A 21,600-nucleotide genomic window follows, 5' to 3' on the forward strand; every position below is an offset into this window, starting at 1 on the left:
TAATGATTTATGGGCAGTTCATAAGTGTTTGGGTGGATGGCCATGGACTTGGAAGAAATAAAAGACTGGCAAAAAGTAAGTTTGGGAAAGAAGTATGTGGATGGATCTCTTGGAATAGACACACATTGTAAAAGTACTTGTGTTCTGTGTGAATGTCCACCAATCGGCATTCACTGCAGAAGAAACTTCTAGTAATCAGAGTGGACAAAATAATAATCAGTGGACAAAATGACATGATCTGTGGATTTCGGTCAGCTTCCTTGTCCAGTCACTCCAGTTCTTGTTCAATGGGACAGTGAAGAGAGTGGTCACAATGGTATGGACAGAGACTCAACAACATGGACTTCCCTTTCTAAGGCTGAACTGACTATTGCTACTGCTGAGTAGCTAATCTGCCAACAGCTGAAACCAACATTGAATCCCTGATGTGGCACTATTTCATGGGTGTAAGTACTTGGGAATATATCTGAAAAAAAAATGTTCAAGAAATGAACAATGAAAGCTCTGAAACATTGTTGAGAAAAATTAATAAACAACCAAATAAGTAGACAAATTATTTATTGAACAAATGTTACCGGGGCAATTAAAAAATCATATGTAAAACTAAAACAATTTTAATCCATACCTAACACCACAGAGAAAAAGGTAACTCAAAGTGGATCTAAATGTAAAACTTAACATTACATAACTTCTAGAAGAAAACATGCTAGAAAATTTTATAACCTTGGATCAGACAAGGATTGTTTATATACAGCACCTAAAGCATGACCCACAAGACAAAGGATTGTTAAATTGGATTTCATCCAAATTAAGAACTTCTACTTTTTGAAAGACACTGCTTAGAGATTGGAAAGACAAAGTACTGGTTGAGAGAATATATTTGCAAATCAAATATCTGATAAAGGACTTGCATCCTGGCTGTGAGTGGGAAAAGAAATGAGAGCTGGATTGGAATTTGCTATCTAAATGTATTATCTTCAGATGGAGAGATTAAACATATTTCAGTGCTGATGAAAAAATCAAATAAAGAGACAGAGTTTGAAGATACAAAAAGGTGATAGATGAGAAGAGAACTGGGAAGAGTGGGGGAGGTTGAATGGGGAGGTTGATGTGGTGTGAAATCAGAAGTTTGGACGGTGGGCACTGGGAATGTGTTGAGGACACCTTGATAAGAAAGCTATATCAGTGGGTGCAGTGGCAGTTTCCACAGCAGGACGATGATCAGGTTTGGGATAAGGAAGACTTGGGAATCAGGGTGGAATGAGGGTAGATGTGCCCCTGAAGGTCTGTTGAGGCCTTGCAACTCTGGGCCCAGAGTTGACAGAGTGAGACTGGGAATTGAAGACCAGCATTTTTCACTTTACTCTTTAACTCCTGGTGGTGTAGTGTTCCTTAAGACTTGATTTGACGCATCACAAATCTCATAGCCAATGCTTTTGGTCAGGTTTATATTTTTCTAGTATCTCATTGTTCCATCTGTAACCCTTCCCATTTCCTCTTCCTAAACTACATTCCCTGGTGTGTGGATAATATTCAGCAGACAGTAATGACTCTGAGTGGACAATCGTGGTTTTTAAATTTTGTTATTGTTGTTGTTGATCACATGATGTCTGGATTCCCTAGAGAAACAAGCCTGTCACGTTTCAAGCCTAATTCTAAGAAAAAAAGAATACTTCACAAGCTTTTATACAGGAGTCCTTCTCTGCTTTTTTGGATACTTCTCCACAAACTCCCTTTATTATAGTAACCATAATAACCCATATCCAATAAAAAAGCTAAAACCAAATAACAGAAGAGGCAAGAGTAGAGTCTTCCAAAGTTTGCCTTTTCTAAGGATCTTTTTTCTTTGCCAAAGTCGATTGAGCTATCATGATCCACTTCAACACTAAATATGTGCTAAATATCCATTCTCTACAGAATCTGGTGCCTAGATGTTACTTTTGGTACAGATGTATCCTCCTAACATTTAGCATCTTAAAGAACATACATTTTATGTAGCATGTGGGAACATTTCATCCCTAAAAAAAGAACAAGAAGGATAATATAGAAAATGCATAATGTGGTTTAGAGAGTCTTACAGCACTTAATTAAGTGGAAAAAAATAGAGCATCAATTATGTGAACAAGATAAAAATTCAGATGAAAGCAAGACATTCATGAGGAAAATTGTGACAAAATATGACCTAGGGAGAGAAAGAAAGAAAGGTGGAAATCCTATGCAACAAGAAGATCAACTTTATTAAACTAGTAAGCTTTCAACTGGTTCTTCCTAGGTATCTGTGACATTAAAGATTTGACAAATATAGAGAAAAGAGATCTGAATAGGAAATTTAAAGATTTGGGTTCATGTTTTGCCTTCACTGTTAACTTGCCAAGTGACTGTAGACCGATGAGTGAGCCTCAGTTGAATTACCTATAAGATGACCATAATTAAACTTGTGCCATCTACTTGACAGAGATCAAAATGAGATAGTTTATTTGGTGGCTTTATAAACTTTAAAACATATCATTCTGATAACCCTGAAGATAGTTGTTATGTTTGTGATTCTATTATTGTTGTTAATAAGTAGCTATGACAACAAATAAAGATATCTAGAAAATGAGAAAGAAGTTCTAAGTTAGACACCTACTCTTTGCATGCAGATAGGTGCCCTTCAGTTTTTTTAAGCTGGTGTATAGAGGCCCACTGAAAATATGACAATGAGATTTCAAAGCTGGAGAGGTAGCTCTGTTCTAAATGGGAATGCATGCCTGGCTGCTTCAAATATTAATCATAAGACAGTTAGCAAATTAACTGAAAATTTGCAATCCCAATCATTCTTTAAAAGAATAAGTTAAAATATCAAATAATAAAAATGCTCTGGTAGACTTAAGTTTTGCTTCAACAAAGCATAGTTAAGATAGTAATCTCACAACACAGGCAAAATAACCAAATGTTATTTTTAGACACTTAGGTGCTCTTACCATAATTGCTATGAGGAAAGAAAATACTACCATATCTAGTGCTGATACAATCAAAATGCTGTATTTAGCCTGCATGAAACTTTTCTTCTGGGAATTACAGAATGCTCGGTCCTATTTAACATAGCATATGGACATAGCATATACCATTATTGTAGCCTTCTTTTTCTATTAAAATGCTAATGAATAAAAAAGGGATTTCATTTTTATTAAGGAGGGTAGAGGTACAAGTGTGGGGAGTGAATTAAAAACAAACCTACTGGGAGAAGAGATAAGAATTCTAGACATCTGAGTGATGCTTGCTCCCACATATGAAGCTCAGAATCATACGTCCACAGGGAAGAGGGGTATTAAAATCCAAAAGAAAACTGCACTCAAACTTATAAAAGAATAGCACCAAAAGCTGTCAATAAAAGCAAACAATTTTCTTATTTTATTCATAAAACAACATTGATGTTCATAAAATCTAGATGCACACATAGTAGGTGGTTTTATCTTTTCTTCTTTTTGTCATTTAAAAAAACATATTTAAGAAAAATATAATAATACTAGCATTTTATTACTCTGGGCTGTTCTCCTCATGTCTCTGTTTTTCCCTGCTGACTTGCTTTTGGAAAATTCAATATTCCTTACTGTCTCTGTTTTCCTGCAAAATTGTTTGTAAATCTGATCCTAGTTTAATTTATATCCCAACTCCATACCTGCCTTCCAGATTTCAGATCCATTCAAGTATTTCTTTTATAGAGTCATTCAGACAGGTAAATTAGATATGCTGAAAAGTTATCAGATGACTTCACATTTTATTTTTTTTGTCAGAAAATTAGAAACTAGCATTATTCCTTAAAATAAAAATGCTTTTGTTTTGACACTCGAGTGAATTGTTTGAGAGACTTTGCTTTTATGATGATCACTAACAAAAGTAAAGAATCTGAAAGAAACTGTGCTATTTATGATGGTCTTTCTGGTGAAAGGAAAAGAAGCTATTGAAATGCTGGACATCTCAGCTGGATTTTCACAAGGAGGTTAACATTTTAAAGCTATATATTGTACTTATAATTACTAAACAATAACAATTCTGCAAAAACCCCCAAAACTTTCACATTTAAAATTCCTACTTAAAAGGTAACAATGCTTTCAAGACTTAAAGCTCTTTATCTACTCTTTTACACTTGAAATTAAAGGTTTTTAAAATACAAATTTTTAAAAATCACATATCCAAGTGGATTATCATATGGATGTCAAAGTAAAGTCCAAAATAAAAAATGCCTTTTTTCTTCCAGTATTTTTCCAACCCAAAATAACTATCTTGGGAGATGATGTGTAGATAAATTCTAGTTCCCAAACAAGAAAGCAGAGAACCATCTTATATGAATCATTCCTATCCCATATCTGACTATTCAGCAAATCTCTATTTCTTTCAATCACTTTCTGTTACTTCCTGTTCCCACTGCCATTTCCTTACTGAGAAATCATCCATAATTCGTCCTACTGCCAAGAGACCTCTAAAACTGAAGTCTAGTCTTTACCTTTTCACTGCTGGAGAAGACACCTACCCCTGTCATCTCGACAGCTGACGCTTTTTGTGATTTAAACTCTGGCTCTCGAAACCATTTTCCATTGGTGGGAGGCTTTATACTTCACTTTATACTTTAGGAAAGCTGATTTTTTTCCAAGTTTCCTATATATTATATTCATTTTATACTTTCATAGTTTTGCACTATTAATTTCCTCTTTCCAGAATGTTTTTCTATTCTTTCAACTTATGCAAATAAAATATTATGTTCCAAGTCCAAGTGAGGCATTACATTGTTTAGGAAATCTTTGCAGGTAATATCTCCCACATGTGTATTCACACATCCTCCATCATACCTTTGTAAAATGTATACGAGCTTGTTTTTGCATTATTACCCTGTAGTCTCTCCTACTGTTAGTTCTGGAAGAACAACATAGTACGTTATTTATATTTCTATCTTCATAGTAAAACAAGGTTTACAAATGGAATAAATAAGACAAGGTACAGGAGAAAATGTAGTCATATGAGAGGGTTAGGTAAACGCTACTGTACTGAAACCATGAAGAATGGCAGAAAGACAGCATCTTAGGATACAAGGAACAATAGTTGTTGAAGGCTCAGTAAAGTATGATTTTAAAACATTATGCTGCCACCTTTGGGTTGTAACAATTCTGAGAGTTGAATGTATTAAAAAGCCCATCTGCTTGTTGCTGACCTAGCTGAGATAAGTGAATTCCTTTCTTCTCATATCCTAGGACACCTTCCTGTATTAATTAGGGTAGGAAGGCCCACAGTTAATGGACAATTCAAGATGTTCTGACTTGGATGGATTTGACCACTGTGTGAAGTACTTTCTTAAGTGCTCTCTCAGGTTTTATCCTAGGTCCAGCTCATGTGACTTTTTGGTGCTCTCTCTCCTCTCTTGCAACAAGAAAACAAACAAACAAACAAAAAATCAGTCCTGCTTTTCATTTTCATTTTATTCAATGCTGCATTCTTATTTTCATAGGCATTGTTTTGGTTGGCTTACCAGATGGTAGATATGTTTTAAGATTTAACCTATTTAGAAGTAGTTCGGAAACGTAACACGATTTATTGGTAAATATCAAATTAAATAGGATAGTCACTCAAATGACAACATTTATACATTTTCATCTGCATCTGAACAGCGTTGTAAGTTATTATAATAGGAAATTTAAATGGTATAATTATTGATATTTTCAGTGTAACAAACTGATTATAAAAGATCTACATTTGATAGGTAGTTTTTTTTTTTTTCTCACTAGATTTAGTTTTAGCGTTAAGTTTGTGAGTGACTTGAAATTATAAACACAATATTAACTTAATTAAAAAGATAATTTCCAACAATTCCTGGCACATAGTGAGTCCTATATGTGTCTTATTATTAAATTATTAAATGAAGAACTGTACTTTGTAGTTTTCATATTTTTTTCTGTCTCAATCAGATCTGAAAATAAACATTTAAAAATATTTCTGGGCTTCCCTGGTGGCGCAGTGGTTGACGGTCCGCCGGCCGATGCAGGGGACGCGGGTTCGTGCCCCGGTCCGGGAGGATCCCACATGCCGCGGAGCTGCTGGGCCCGTGAGCCATGGCCGCTGAGCCTGCGCGTCCGGAGCCTGTGCTCCACAGCGGGAGAGGCCGCAGCAGTGAGAGGCCCGCGTACCGCTAAGAAAAAAACAATCAATCAATCAATCAATCAATCAATATTTCTTAATCCAGAGTTGCAGTTAAAAGTAGCAGAAAATCAACGATTTTAGAAAACTACCTTTTCACATCCCCCAATTGTTTTAGGTTCTCAAGAAACTTTAAAAGAATTACCACACATTTTCTAAGAAACTTTAATGCCCCATACGTTTTTCACTCTTAAAAGTTCAGTTTCATTAAATGTTGTTTTCAAAGAACTCTTGATTTTCTTTTGAACACAATATAAAACTACTGTTAACAAAGAATTCAGTGCTTGGCAATGAAAGTACGTGTCTTTGAACTTGAGGTTTTGCTATTGTCAAGTATATATTCAATCTATATCAATCATTTATCCATCCATCCATCTACCTATCCAACATACATATATTCAGTACCCACTCTGTGAAATTGGTGAGTTGCTGCTAAAGATTATATAATAAATCAACTTAGGCTTGGTCCTCAAAAAGCTTACACTCTAATAAGGTAGGTCAAATGCATATATAATCATAATGGCACATAACATTTGTCCATAAATGTAGACATTAGGTGCTATAACATTGCCAAGAGGGTAAACTTCTTTCTAATGGGAGAATAAAGGAAATTTTAATGAAGAAAATAGTGCTTGAATTTAACCTTTAAAAAAAGCTATGACTGTAAAAATATGGGGAAATAAGATGAGGAAAGGAAGACGATTACACGTATGAGAAATGGTCCACTGGTATGTGTAAATAAATACTATTCAGGTTGGCAGGTGTGCATTGTGGATTAGTGAGGCTCTCAACAATAATGTGGGAGGGATTTGGTGGCCAGGCTTTAGAGGTTATCCCTTTGGCACTTTCTCACCATCATACTTGTACTGATTCTCCAAATGCAGTCCTGCATTTTTATTTAAATATGTTCCTTTCCATCTTTCCCTCATCTCAGTCAGATTTTTATATTAATGGCATTATTCAAAAGTTACATTCCTCTTTAACCTGTGCTTTATGAAGACAAAAGAGTGGCACAGGGAGGGTGTGAAAGAGCAATTTATTTTCCCCAACAGTTTTGAAGCAACTCATTTTAAACCAGGCAGTGCTTTTGAAGATCTAGTAAGAGCTTATCACTGTGTCAGAAACATTTGGAGAACATAAATGAGGTCCTGAAGTTAATGAGCTAGTGACTTTTAGGGCAGGCAAAATTTACTCAGGAAGAATAAAAAAATAACAATTTTGACATAGAATGAGATTGCATTCCAGAATGTATGGTTTATTAAGAAAGGATTCTAGGTGCCTCATAATTTGAGTTAAACGTAGAGAATAACTGATTAATTTATTCACAAATATTTATTGAGTACCTATCATGTGCCAGAAACTGTTCCAACTAGGGGAGATAGAGTAGTGAATAAAAACACATAAATATATACCTCCCTGCCTCATGAAGCCTTAACTGAAATGGGGAAACTCAGCCAATAAGCTATAGACAAATAACCTTTATATTTTACCACATAGTGATGACTTCTACGGAGGAAAATTTTCAACAGGTAAGGAGAGTTTGGAGTATAATGTGTCCAAAGTTACAATTTAAAATAGAATGGGGACTTCCCTGGTGGTCCAGTGGTTAAGACTCCGTGCTCCCAATGCAGGGGCGCAGGTTTTATCCCAGGTCAGGGAACTAAGATCCCGCATGCTGTGCGGCGCAGCCAAAAAAAATTAAAAATAAATAAACAAAATAGAATGGTTGGGGAAGTTCTCTGATGTGGTGATGTAAACAAATCCTTGAAGATGGTGAAAGAGTGAGCCCTAGTGAAAGAATATCCAGACAAAGCCTTGAGATGGGAGCAGTTGGACTTGGTTGTCAAGGGAAGAAGAACGAGGACAGTATGTCCGGAACTGGAGGAGAGAGAGAGAGAGAGAGAGAGAACTAGAGATGATGCCAGGGAGGTAACACAGTATCCTGGAGGCCTTAGAGGCCATGGCAAGGGTTATGGCTTCCATTCTGAGTGAGAGGGAAGGTCCTGAAGGGCTATGAGAAGAGGAGTGCCAGGATCTGACTTACATTTAAAGGGATCACTTTGCTTGAGAATAGACTATGGAGAGCAGAAAATAGGGTAGGTGGTTGAGAGCAATTCTGAGTGAGAAGAAATCTTTGGGCAGAGGGTGAAGGGGCTAGAGCAAGAGTTCACAATCAGTGGGAGTACAGGTACCAGAAAAAGATCTTCCAACAATTCATATGCACACAGAGCACTGACAGCTTGGTCTTAATTTAGCTCTAACAAAATATGCAACGTGAATAATGAATATGTACGCATAGATATTAATAAAATCTACATTCTTTAAATGCACACTGATTTTATAAAGACTATCATATCATTATGAATTGTCTTAATCAATGGATTCGAAGAGAACAATTACTACAATATAAGGGGCCCATAAGTTTTGTTATTAAAAAAATTTATGCTATTAAAATTAGAAGCCACTGTGCTAAATAAGAGGACTTGACCTCTGGGAATATTTTTTCTTTATTTTCAAAAGGAAGACATAAAAAGTGGCCAACTTGCTGGAATAAGTCAATAGATTGGCCAATATTTGTAGATTTCTTGCTGTATCCAAACTCTGTCCTTTGTATCCCTCTTTGCAGGATTGAATGTGACCATGGAGGGGCAGATATACTTACAGGAATACTGGGGAGGCTGTGGCTCAAGCAGCACTGCCGTTGAATCCCTTAAACCTCAAGCTCTGGTAGCACTGGAGGTCTTATAATTTTCCCAAAGCAATAAAATATGTCCATTAGTTATAACCCATAGCTCCTCCTCCGTACATTTTTACGACAAATACGGAGAAAGTACTGAAGTCAAACATACACACATGGGCTTCCCTGGTGGCGCAGTGCTTGAGAGTCCGCCTGCCGATGCAGAAGACGCGGGTTCGTGCCCCGTTTCGGGAAGATCCCACATGCCGCGGAGCGGCTGGGCCCGTGAGCCATGGCCACTGAGCCTGCGCGTCCGGAGCCTGTGCTCCGCAAATGGGAGAGGCCACAACAGTGAGAGGCCCGCATAACGCAAGAAAAAAAAAAAAAACATACACACATACATGATTTTACATAGACACTGAAAAACTTTATTGTTACTGGTTGTCCAAACTATGCTTTGTAGTTTGTTGTGGATTTTAAGAATAAAATGTGTTCTAAAATGGTACTCTATTATCTTCCAAAATTTTCAGAAAATTGGTGGCTGATAATAAATAGTACTGGACAAGCATTATGAATTTTTCTCTGTTCGAAAAAAACTTGGTGGAACATTGACAGACTTTATTAAATTAAACAAAATGAGCAACCTCTTTATTATTCTGATAAATACATAGACGTAGGTATATGAACTTTTGTTAACATTTACGTTAAATAATCAGGCTGTTGGTCAGAAAGAAGTTACATTTATCTACAGTTTCATCTTGTGATATTGCCAGCCTTCACTCTCTGCTAGTGTCTACTAAAATAAATCCCACTGTAACTAGTATCAATATATCTTTGTTTCCCCAGAGAGTTCCCCTTACCATGGCAGGTCCTCTATTTCAAGGTCTGTGCATTAATGACAGCACATTACTCTGGTGAGTCAGTCCAGCCCCTTAGCTTGCAAAATGTTGAAATTTTGCTACAAGCAATTCTTGAATTAATTGTAACTATTTGGCTATTTCAGACTCAAATGATCCCATCTGAATTTGCCAAATTAGACTTTTGAGAAGGAAGTAAAGCCCCTTTTCAATGCTGGGCTGTGTTCTGATTTGCTCTAGAAATGGCCACAGTGTACAGCTTTTTCTAGTGCCTCCGGAATGCCTTGAGGCACGACACAGGGTAATCCTCCCTATTATTGCTCATGCTCTCTTCTTTATCTCCTGACACAGGAAGCTTTTCTATTTGTCCAATATTTCCACTTCATGATCAACTTAATTTCTATCTACCCCTCAACTTGTCTTCTTTCAAAACTCCACTTTAATTAGAAACACATCTTTGTATTAGACAAGCAACAAAGTCAGCAATACAGACCAAAAGGTTGATGAGAAGCTGTCTGCATTATTTACCAAATGGTTCAGTATTTCCAAGCAGCTGATGACAGACCAGTCATCAATCCAAGCTCATTTCCAGAGAGACACATAAAAACTTTACTGCTTAACAGAGCTCAAAATATCCACCTGTCTCTCTGACTAAAGTGCAAGCAGAGACTATTCTGCTGATGCTGGGGATCTTCTCTAATCTTTCACATTGGGTATCACCATCTGATGCTAATTATATTGTTGATGTATCTAATTCTTGTTTAGACTGGAAATTTTTTATTCATGTTTGGGTGATTGAGTTGTTGGAGCAAAAAAGCCAGATCATGGGAAAATCATGTGTAAATATATATGTGTGTGTGCATGCATCATGGACTCCTGTATAACTGTAGTGGACTCTACAAGTTCAAACTAAAAATACACTCACATCTCTTCTGCATTTCTATGTAGTTGCTTAAGCTCCCTTACTTCTCATTAATAATTATTTTCTTCTTGAGAACCCCTCTCCTTGTACTGCAGGCACTTACAGAGTTTAACAAGGGGTTAATATGGGTTTCCACAGTCAAATGCTGAGAGAAATGGAGTGTGATTAGCTTCTCACTGTCATAGCTTCTTACTGCTACACAGTGTGTAACACAGTCAAGTTTACCCTGTGTCCAGGCTCACTGAGTATGCTCACCTTTCACCTAGGCTCTCAAAAGGCAGTTTTTCCCAGACATAGACCCACAAGAATATACTCAACTGATCTTTGACAAAGGTATAATAAAGGCAATACAATGGAGCAAAGACATTCTTTTCAACAAATGATGCTGGAACAACAACATAAAAAAAGAAAAAAAGAATCTAGACACAGACCTTACACCCTTCAAAAAATTGACTCAAAATGGATCATAGACCTAAATATAAAATGCAAAACTATAAAACTTCTAGAAAATAATATAGGAGAAAATCTAGAGGACCTTCAGTTTGGAAATAACTTTTTGGATACAACAACAAAAGCACAATCCATGAAAGAAAGACTTGAGAAGCTGGACTTCATTAAAATTAAAAAATTCTGCTCTGCAAAAGACACTGTCAAGAGAATGAAAGGACAAGCCACAGATTGGGAGAAAATATTTGTAAAAGACACATCTGATAAATGACTGCTATTCAATATTTACAACAAAGAACTCCCAAAACTCAACAATAAGAAAACAAACAACCTGATAAAAAAAATGGGCTAAAGACCTTAACAGACACCACACCAAAGAAGATATACAGAAAGTAAATAAGCATACAAAAAGATGCTCCACGTCGTATATTATCAGGGAAATGCAAATTAAAGCAATAGTTACATACCACTGTACACCTGTTAGAATGGACAAAATCCAGAACACTGACAACACCAACTGCTGATGAGGATGTGTAACAACAGGAACTCTCATTCATTGCTGGCAGGAGTACAAAATGGTACAGACACTTTGGAAGACAGCTTGGCATTTTTCTACAAAACTAAGCATACCATATCATCTAACAGTCATTCTCCTGCATATTTACCCAAAAATGTTAAAACCGTATGTCCACACAAAAGCATGCACACACATGTTTATAGCAGCTTTATTCATAATTGCCAAAACTCAGAAGCAACTTAGATGTCCTTCAGTAGGTAAATGGATAAATCAACCATGGTACATCCACACAATGGAATATCGTTCAGTGCCAAAAATAAATGAGCTATAAAGGCATGAAAGATAGCAGATACTATAAAACTCCTAGAGGAAAACATAGGCAGAACACTCTTCGACATATATTACAGCAATTATTTTTTGATCTGTCTCCTAAAGTAAAGAAAAAGAAGCAAAAATAAACAAATGGGACCTAATTAAACTTAAAAGCTTTTGCACAGCAAAGAAAACCATCAACAAAAAGAGAAGACAACATATAGAATGGGAGAAAATATGTGCAAATTATGTGACCAATAAGGGAATATCCAGTATGTGTAAATAGCTCATACAACTCAACTTCAAAAAACCAAACAATATGATTAAAAAATGCGCAGAAGGACTGAATACACATTTTTCCAAAGAGGAAATGCAGATGCCCAACAGGCACATGAAAAGAGGCTCAAAATTGTTAATCATCAAGGAAATGCAAATCAAAACCACATTGAGGTATCACCTCACTCCTGTCAGAATGGCTATCATCAAAAAGAACACAACTAACAAATGCTGGCAAGGATGTGGAGAAAAAGGAACCCTCTTACATTGTTGGTGGGAATGTAAATTGGTGCAGCCACTGTGGAAAACGGTATAAAAATTTTCTCAGAAAACTAAAAATAGAACTACCATATGATCTAGCAATTTGACTCCTGGGTATATATCTGAGAAAAATAAAAAAAGATACATGCACCCCAATGTTCATAGCAGCATTATTTACAATATGGAAGCACCCTGAGCCCATTAACAGATGAATGGATAAAGAGGAGGTGGTATATATATATATATATATATATATATATATACACACACATATATACACAATGTAATACTACTTAGCCATAAAAAAGGATGAAATTTTGCCATTTGTGGCAACACAGATAGACTTGGAGGGAATTAATGCTAAGTGAAATGTCAGACAGAGAAAGACAAATTCTGTATGATATCACTTATCTGTGGAATCTAAAAAATAGAACAAAATAGTGAGTATAACAAAAATGAAGCAGACTTGCTGATGTCGAGAACAAAGAGTGGTTACCAGTGGGAGAGAGGGGAGGGGCAATATAGGGGTGGGGAAGCAAGAGGCACACACTATTGGGTGTAAGATAGGCTCAAGGATATATTGTGTAACACAGAACATGGGGAATAGAGCCAATAGTTTGTAATAACTGTAAGTGGAAAGTAACCTTTAAAAATTGAATAAAAAATTTAAAGAAAGAGAGAGAAAGAAGAAAGAAAGAAAGAAAGAAGAAAGAAAGAAAGAAAAAAAAGAAAAAGGGAGGAAGAAAGAAAAAAAGAAAGATAATAGAGGAAACAAATGCCTATTACTAAGTGAAGGAAGCCAATTGAGAAGGCTACATATTGTATGATTCCAACGCTATGACATTCTGGAACGGCAAAACTATGGAGACAGTAAAGAAATCATTTGGTTGTCAGGGGTTGGGAGTAGGACGGAGGGATAAATAAGCAGAGCACAGAGGATATTTAGGTCCATGAAATAGGGGCTGGTCTAGCTTCCATAACTCTTCACCTGAGAGTTAGTGTTTTTCATGCCTCCCTGGGATTCCAACCTGAACACTTAGGGTGATTTACTCTCCTAAGGAATACTCCTAAAATTGAGTCTAAGGTGATTTTCTCATACCTCTAACACATTAAAGCTATGTGTGTATTTGTGCATATGTCCATCAATTCATACCTAAAACCATATGCTTATGTATTATATATGTGCAATATGTTAAATAACTAGATCCACGATGCCACTTTCATTTTTGGCAGTGAAACAGTAGTGTTGTAATGTGTGTAATACCACAAGCGTTACTATTTTCCCCCTAATCTAAATAAGAGGAAATGAATGATTATTATACCGCTCAAATATGTATTTTGAATTCCTGAAGAACCATCACATACTGCATGCAACTCTAGGTACCAGTCTTATTTATATACATTTTTAACATGATGATCTATTTTTAATTACTTGTGACCACTAGATGAGAAGGGAAACATGTAGCAAAACTGGATCCTGTCTAAAAATCCAGTAATGATTTTTTTAAAAATATTATGCTATGACACATTAGGCTTTTATACAAAGTGAAATCACTGTGCCAGAACTATAGACATTTAATAAAAATAAAGGAAAACCTGTTAAAGGCAAACACCTTAGTACAGAGTAATATCCTTTCATCTTTCCTTGCAATTTCTCTACTTGGCACAAAGAATCTTGATGCTCTTAAGTGTTTTCATGTAGCTGGCAGAATGGATTTTTCAATATATCTTGATTCCCAGAGGCTTTATGGGTTTTGCCAACCTATGTAAAACCATAATTTTTGTGTTATTTTCTTATATGAATCCCACTATTCCATAGAGATGGGTTTGCTGAGTGGACAGAGTATTGCACTTTCTTCTCTCTGCTATATTCAGAATCTGGTGTAGTTCTAAAGACTAAAATGTTGAATAAATGAAGAACAGGATGAAACTTAACAGAGCAGAGGAGCCCCAGCTGACGGAGAAATAAATGGCTTCATAAACTTTGAAATGGTGCAGGATAAGAGGTCCCATCCGGGCCAAAAGACACCTGATAAATTGTTTTCTTCTGTCCCAGGATTTTATATTCTGGTATCAGAGAGTTCTTTTGTTATTTGTGATACAGAACACTCTAAATAATACATACCTGACTTAAGTAATGATTTACAGCAAATTTAGTAATGCCTCCCAACTTTCATTCATGAATTAATTCAATGTGTATTTTTCACCGTTATGGGTTTAATTCTGTCTCCTAAAAATTCATATGTTGAAGTACTAAACCCTGGTAGCTCAGAATGTGATCTTTTTTGGAGACAGGATATTTATAGAGGTAATTAAGTAAAATGAGGTATTAGAATGAGTCCTAATCATCTATGATTGTTGTCCTTATATAAACTGGAAATTTGAAGACAGACATGCATATAGGGAGAATGCCATGTGCACATGAAGATGAGCATTTTTAAGCCAAAGAGAGGGGCCTGGAGCAGATCTTTCCTTCATGGCCCTCAGAAGGAACCAACTCCTCTATCACCTTAATTTCTGAATTCCAGCCTCCAGAACTGTGACAATAAATTTCTGTTGTTTAAGCCACTCAGTTTGTGGTACTTTTTTAAGGCAGTCTTGGCAATCTAAAACAGACAGTATGTAACAGATAATAGTCTAGGTCCTGAAGAGACAAAAATAAAAGGAACATAATTAATGCTGTAAAGGATGTTTCCAGCAAAGAGGAGAAGAGAGATAAGCACACCAATAAATCCTATCATTGTGACATTCGCTATTAGAGGGATGCCCAAGGCATTGTAGGTACACGTAAGAGATGAGAATCTAACTCAAGTAGGATAACCAGGGAAGTCAGGTCCTTAGAGCTCAGTCAGAAAAATCAAAGAGGATTGATGAAAATAGAAAACAAAAGACAGTTGCAGTCTAGACAGGGTGAATTACATGTGCAAAAGCAAGGTGGTATAGAACACTGTTCCTTTTGGAAGTTCTACACAAGTTATTTGACTCAGGTTTGGCTATTGCTATGGCTGGCACTGCTGGAAGAGTCTCTGAAAAGTCAAGGAGAGACCAAGGCAGAAAAAGTTTAAAAAAGAAAAGATTTGGTATATTGTGCTGAAGGTTTGAAATGGAGGACTTAAAGTAAGGTAGTACAAGACATTTTTTTTTTTTTTTTTTTTGCTGCGTTACCCGGGCCTCTCACTGTTGTGGCCTCTCCCGTTGTGGAGTGCAGGCTCCGGAAGTGCAGGCTCAGCGGCCATGGCTCACGGGCCCAGCCGCTCCGCGGCATGTGGGATCCTCCCAGACCGGGGCACAAACCCGTTGTCCTGCATCGGCAGGCGGACTCTCAACCACTGCGCCACCAGGGAAGCCCACAAGACATTTTAATGTAACAAAATTTTATTTTGTGATAATCTGGACATAGGACTAGATATAGTGTACAGTATAGAGTTAAACTGGGAGAAGGATGACCAATTTGGTTGCTATTACTGTAATTAAATGATGAAGATATCAACAAATGAGTTGTGTGTATGAAAAATGCGTCAGAGTTCTACAAATAAGCAAATTAATTACAATGGTTAAGAGTTTTTTCAAGGTTACATATTTGATCAATGGCAGAACTGAAATGTCAAGTCATGTGTGATGTCAGAACCTACTGTTAGACTACTCTGCTTATACTGCTCCTGGAAATGTCTGATGCAGGCAATGATAGGACCATGAGACATCAGAGAAGCAGAACTGAGCAGTGTCGGGATGAGAACAGTGTGGGTCTACACGCCTGGCGAGCTTTCATTATGGGCTGTTGGCAATATGAGTGGAATGGGGAATGTGGTCTGATTAAGGAGCCACAGGTTTGAGAATGAGCTTCCATGGTAAAGAGAAAGAAGGTTCTTAAAAAGGAGGCAAGAGACAGCATGGTGAAGGGCCATACATTGGAATCTATGTGCAAGGTACCCTTTGGGTATTTTGAAGGTGGTCCTTAGATACTACCTAACCATGTAACATGCATGAAATTCCCATGAATTTGAGGCAAGTTCATAGTGAGAGAGAAACTTAGATAAAGTACAGCTTCATTTTCTATACATTTCATCAATTAGAATATTTCTAGTACTATTATTTTAGATTTTTAAAGTTATTACTAAAGAAGAGTCTTATTTACTTAAGAGATTCTAAATTTCAGTTTCTGAATAGAAGCTTTCTCGGAGTAGGTACTTTTGCAAGATATATTTAGATATTTATCTGATGGAAAATTAGAATCACAGATGTTAGGCTTGGACCTTGTACTTATCAGGACAGGCTACCTCCTGAAACTTCAACAATCAGGTGCAGTAGTTATTCTGAAGTAACATGCAACCTACAAATCTCAGAGGCTTAAAGGAATATTGATTTATTTATCTGGAGACTCTTGCACCAGCAACTAACTACATTATGCATAAGTGACCCACATCCTTTCCTTTTTATTTTTTTAATTTTTATTTTATATTGGAATATAGTTGATTAAAAATTTTGTGCTAGTTTCAGGTGTACAAAAGAGTGACTCAGTTATACATATACATGTATCTGTTCTTTTCCAAATTCTTTTCCCAGTTAGGTTATTACAGTGTTGATCAGAGTTCCCTGTGTTATACAGTAGGCGCTTGTTGGTTATCAATTTCACTTTTATTTTATTTTACTTTTTTATACATTTTTATTGGGGTATAATTGCTTCACAATGCCATATTAGTTTCTGTTGTACAACAAAGTGATCAGCCATATGTATACATATATCACCATATCCCCTCCTTCTTGAGCCTCCCTCCCACCCCTTCTATCCCACCCATCTCGGTCATTGCAAAGCACTGAGCTGATGCCCCTGTGCTATGCTGCTGCTTCCCACTAGCTATCTATTTCACGTGTGGTAGTGTATATATGTCGATGTTTCTCTCATTTCCATCCAGCTCCCTCCTGCTCCACCTCACCATGTCGTCAAGTCCATACTTTATGTCTGCATCTTTATTCCTGCCCTGCCACTAGGTTCATCAGTACCTTTTTTTTTTTTTTAGATTCCATACATATGCCTTAGCATACAGTATTTGCTTTTCTCTTTCTGACTTACTTCGCTCTATATGACAGATTCTAGATCCATCTACCTCTCCACAAATAACTCAATTTCGTTTCTTTTTATGGCTGAGTAATATTCCATGTATTTATGTGCCACATCTTCTTTTTCCATTCATCTGTCAATGGACACTTAGGCTGCTTCCATGTCCTGGCTATTGTGAATAGTGTTGCAATGAACATTGTGGTACATTACTCTTTTTGAATTATGGTTTTCTGAGGGTATATGCCCAGTAGTGGGATTGCTGGATCATATGGTAGTTCTATTTTTAGTATTTTATGGAACCTCCATATTGTTCTCCATAGTGATTCTATCAATTTACATTCCCACCAATAGTGCAGGAGGTTTACCTTTTCACCACACCCTCTACAGCATTTATTGTTTCTAGAATTTTTGATAATGGCCATTCTGGTTGGGGTGAGGGGAAAACTCATTGTAGTTTTTATTTGCATTTCTCTAATAATTAGTGATGTTGAGCATCTTTTCATGTGCCTCTTGGCCATTTGTATGTCTTCTTTGGAGAAATGTCTATTTAGGTCTTATACCCATTTCTTAATTGGGTTGTTTTTTTTTGATATTGAGCTCCATGAGCTGTTTGTATATTATGGAGATTAATCCTTTGTCCATTATTTCATTTACAAATATTTTCTCCCATTCTGTGGGTTGTCTTTTCATCTTGTTTATGGTTTCCTTTGCTGTAAAAAAAGCTTTTAAGTTTCATTAGGTCCCATTTTTTAATTTTTGTTTTTATTTTCATTTCTCTAAGAGTTGGGTCAAAAAGGATCTTGCTGTGGCTTATGTCAGGGTGTTTTTCTTACGTTTTCCTCTAAGAGTTTTATAGTGTCTGGCCTTACATTTAGGTCTTTAGTCCATTTGGAGTTTATTTTTGTGTATGGTGTTAGGTAGTGTTCTAATTTCATTCTTTTACCTGTTGCTGTCCAGTTTTCCCAGCACCATTTATTGAAGAGGCTTTTTCTCCATTGTATATTCTTGCCTCCTTTATCATAAATCAGGTGACCATATGTGTGTGGGTTTATCTCTGGGCTTTCTATCCTTTTCCATTGATCTACATTTCTATTTTTGTGTCAGTATCATACTGTCTTGATTACAGTAGCTTTGTAGTATAGTTTGAATATGGGAAGCCTGAATCCTCCAGCTCCATTTTCTTTCTCAAGATTGCTTTGGCTATTTGGGGTCTTTTGTGTTTCCATACAAATTGTAAAAGTTTTTGTTCTAATTCTGTGAAGAATGCCATTGGTACTTGGATAGGGATTGCATTGAATCTGTAGATTGCTTTGAGTAGTATAGTCATTTTCACAATATTGATTTTTCCAATCCAACAACATGATATATTTCTCTACCTGTTTATGTCATCTTTGATTTCTTTCATCAGTGTTTTATAGATTTCCAAGTACAAGTCTTTCACCTCCTTATGTAGGTTTATTCCTAGGTATTTTATTCTTTTTGTTGCAGTGGTAAATGGGAGTGTTCCCTTAATTTCTCTTTCTGTTTTTTTGTTGTTAGTGTATAGGAAAGCCAGAGATTTCTGTGCATTAATTTTGTATCCTGCAACCTTACCAAATTCATTGATTAGTTCTAGTAGTTTTCTGGTGGCATCTTTAGGATTTTCTATGTATTCTGTCATGTCATCTGCAAACAGTGACAGTTTTACTTCTTCTTTTCCAATTTGTATTACTTTTATTTCTTTTTCTTCTCAAGTTGCCATGGTTAGGACTTCCAAATCTATGTTGAATAAGAGTGGTGAGAGTGGACATCCTTGTCTTGTTCCTGATCTTAGAGGAAATGCTTTCATTTTTTCACCATTGAGTATGATGTTTGCTGTGGGTTTGTCATATGTGGCCTTTATTATGTTGATGTAGGTTCCTTCTATGCCCATTTACTGGAGAGTTTTTTTTTATCATAAATGGGTGTTGAATTTTGTCAAAATCTTTTTCTGCATCTATTGAGATGATCATATGGTTTTATTCCTTAATTTGTTAATGTGGTGTATCACATTGATTGATTTGCATATATTGAAGAATCCTTTCATTCCTGGGATAAGCCCCACTTGATCATGATATATGATCCTTTTAATATGTTGTTGGAATCTGTTTGCTAGTATTTTTGTTCAGGATTTTTGCATCTATGTTCATCAGTGATGTTGGTCTATAATTTTCTTTTCTTGTGGTATCTTTTTCTGGTTTTGGTATCAGGGTGATTATGGCTTCATAGACCAAATTTGGGAGTGTTCCTCCCTATGCAATTTTTAGAAGAGTTTGAGGAATATCGGTGTTAGCTCTTCTCTAAATGTTTGAGTCCTGTTTCTTTTCTTTTTTTTTTTTTTTAGATTCCGCATATAAGCAATATCAAATGTATTTGTCTTTTTCTGTTTGACTTACTTCACTTAGTATGATAATCTGCAGGTCCATCCATGTTGTAGTATGATAATCTGCAGGTCCATCCATGTTGCTGCAAATAACATTATTTCATTCTTTTTAATGGCTGTGTAATATTTCATTGTATATATGTACCACATCTTCTTTACTCATTCATCTTTCAATGGATGTTTAGGTTCCTTCCATGTCTTAGCTATTGTAAATAGCACTTCAATGAACACTGGGGTGCATGTATCATTTCAAATCATGTTTTTCTCTGGATATATGCCCAGGAGTGGGACTGCTGGATGATATGGTAGCTCTATTTTTAGTTTCTTAAGGAACGTGCAGTCTGTTCTCCATAGTGGCTGTACCAATTTATATTCCCACCAGCAGTTTAGGAGGGTTCTCTTTTCTCCATACCTTCTCCAGCATTTATTGTTTATAGACATTTTGATGATGACCATTCTGACCGGTGTGAGGTGATGCCTCATTGTAGTTTTGATTTGCATTTCTCTAATAATTAGCGATGTTGAACATCTTTTCATGTGCCTCTTGGCCATCTGTATGTCTTCTTTGGAGCAATGTCTATTCAGGTTTTCTCCCCATTTTCTGATTGGGTTGTTTTTCTTTTTGATATTGAGTCACATGAGCTGTTTGTAAATTTTGGAGATTAATCCCTTGTCTGTTGCATCATTTGCATTTTTTTCTCCCATTCTGTGGGTTGTCTTTTCTACTCTCATGTCATTGGCCAAAGAAATTGACATGAGCACAACTAACTTCAAGGAAGAGTGAAAGAGCATTTTCCCTATGCACTCAGAAAAAGAAGAATAGAACTATTTGTAAGCAAGAGTAAGATCTTCTATAGAAATAACCCAAGTGTTTCAGTGACATAAACAGAAATAGACTACTTGGGTTGTTGTGTTGGCAGCACTGGTGTGTGTTTGTATGTATGCACCTGTGTAGGTCTGTGTTCTCAAGTGAACTGTTCCACATAATCATTTGGAGACCCATTTGGGCTTTTCCGTACTCCAGAGTCTTCATCCAGGTGTTGGATTGGGAGAAAGAATGAGGACCACACACAGAAAGAGTCTGTCTCCCAGGGCTGGAAGTAGTGATATCTTTTCTATTTACATCCCATTTCCAAAATGCAGCCATTCAGCCACACGTGACTGCGAGAGGAGCTGGGAAGCTTCCCTAACTGTGTCCGCAGGAAGAAAAGCTCAACAGATTTTGGGTAACTCTTTGCAGACTGGATGGACTCCAAGTCTCTAGGCAAAATGCCTAATACCAGTTCCTTCTGACTTCATAGAAAGCAGGTCCTTTAATAGAGACAGAGAGACCATTGGTCATTTACTCTAGAAAAATCAAAATCTCTTAAAACTCTGTTTAAGAAGTCAAAATGAATTAGCAAAAGGTGAATTATCAGCATATTGCTTTTAATTCTACAGAAATATTCTTCTTTCTCTCAACTACAAACCTTCCTGATAACCTGAGTATATGAAGAAAACACATTTTTATTTATTGAAATAATTCCATTTTTATTTTAAGTAAAATCCATTGTCTGTTATAAAGGGCCTTTTGACTCAGGAAGAGAATACTAATTTAAGGGATAAATTAATATATGTTCCCTTTGTGCAAAGGTTCAGAAACCAGATAAATGGGAAGACCATTTTGTTGGTTTTTCTAACTATTGTAATCTTAGCAAAGCAGG

This window comes from Lipotes vexillifer, unplaced genomic scaffold (genome assembly GCF_000442215.2).
Source record: "Lipotes vexillifer unplaced genomic scaffold, Lipotes_vexillifer_v1.1 scaffold49, whole genome shotgun sequence".
Lineage (NCBI taxonomy): Eukaryota > Metazoa > Chordata > Mammalia > Artiodactyla > Lipotidae > Lipotes > Lipotes vexillifer.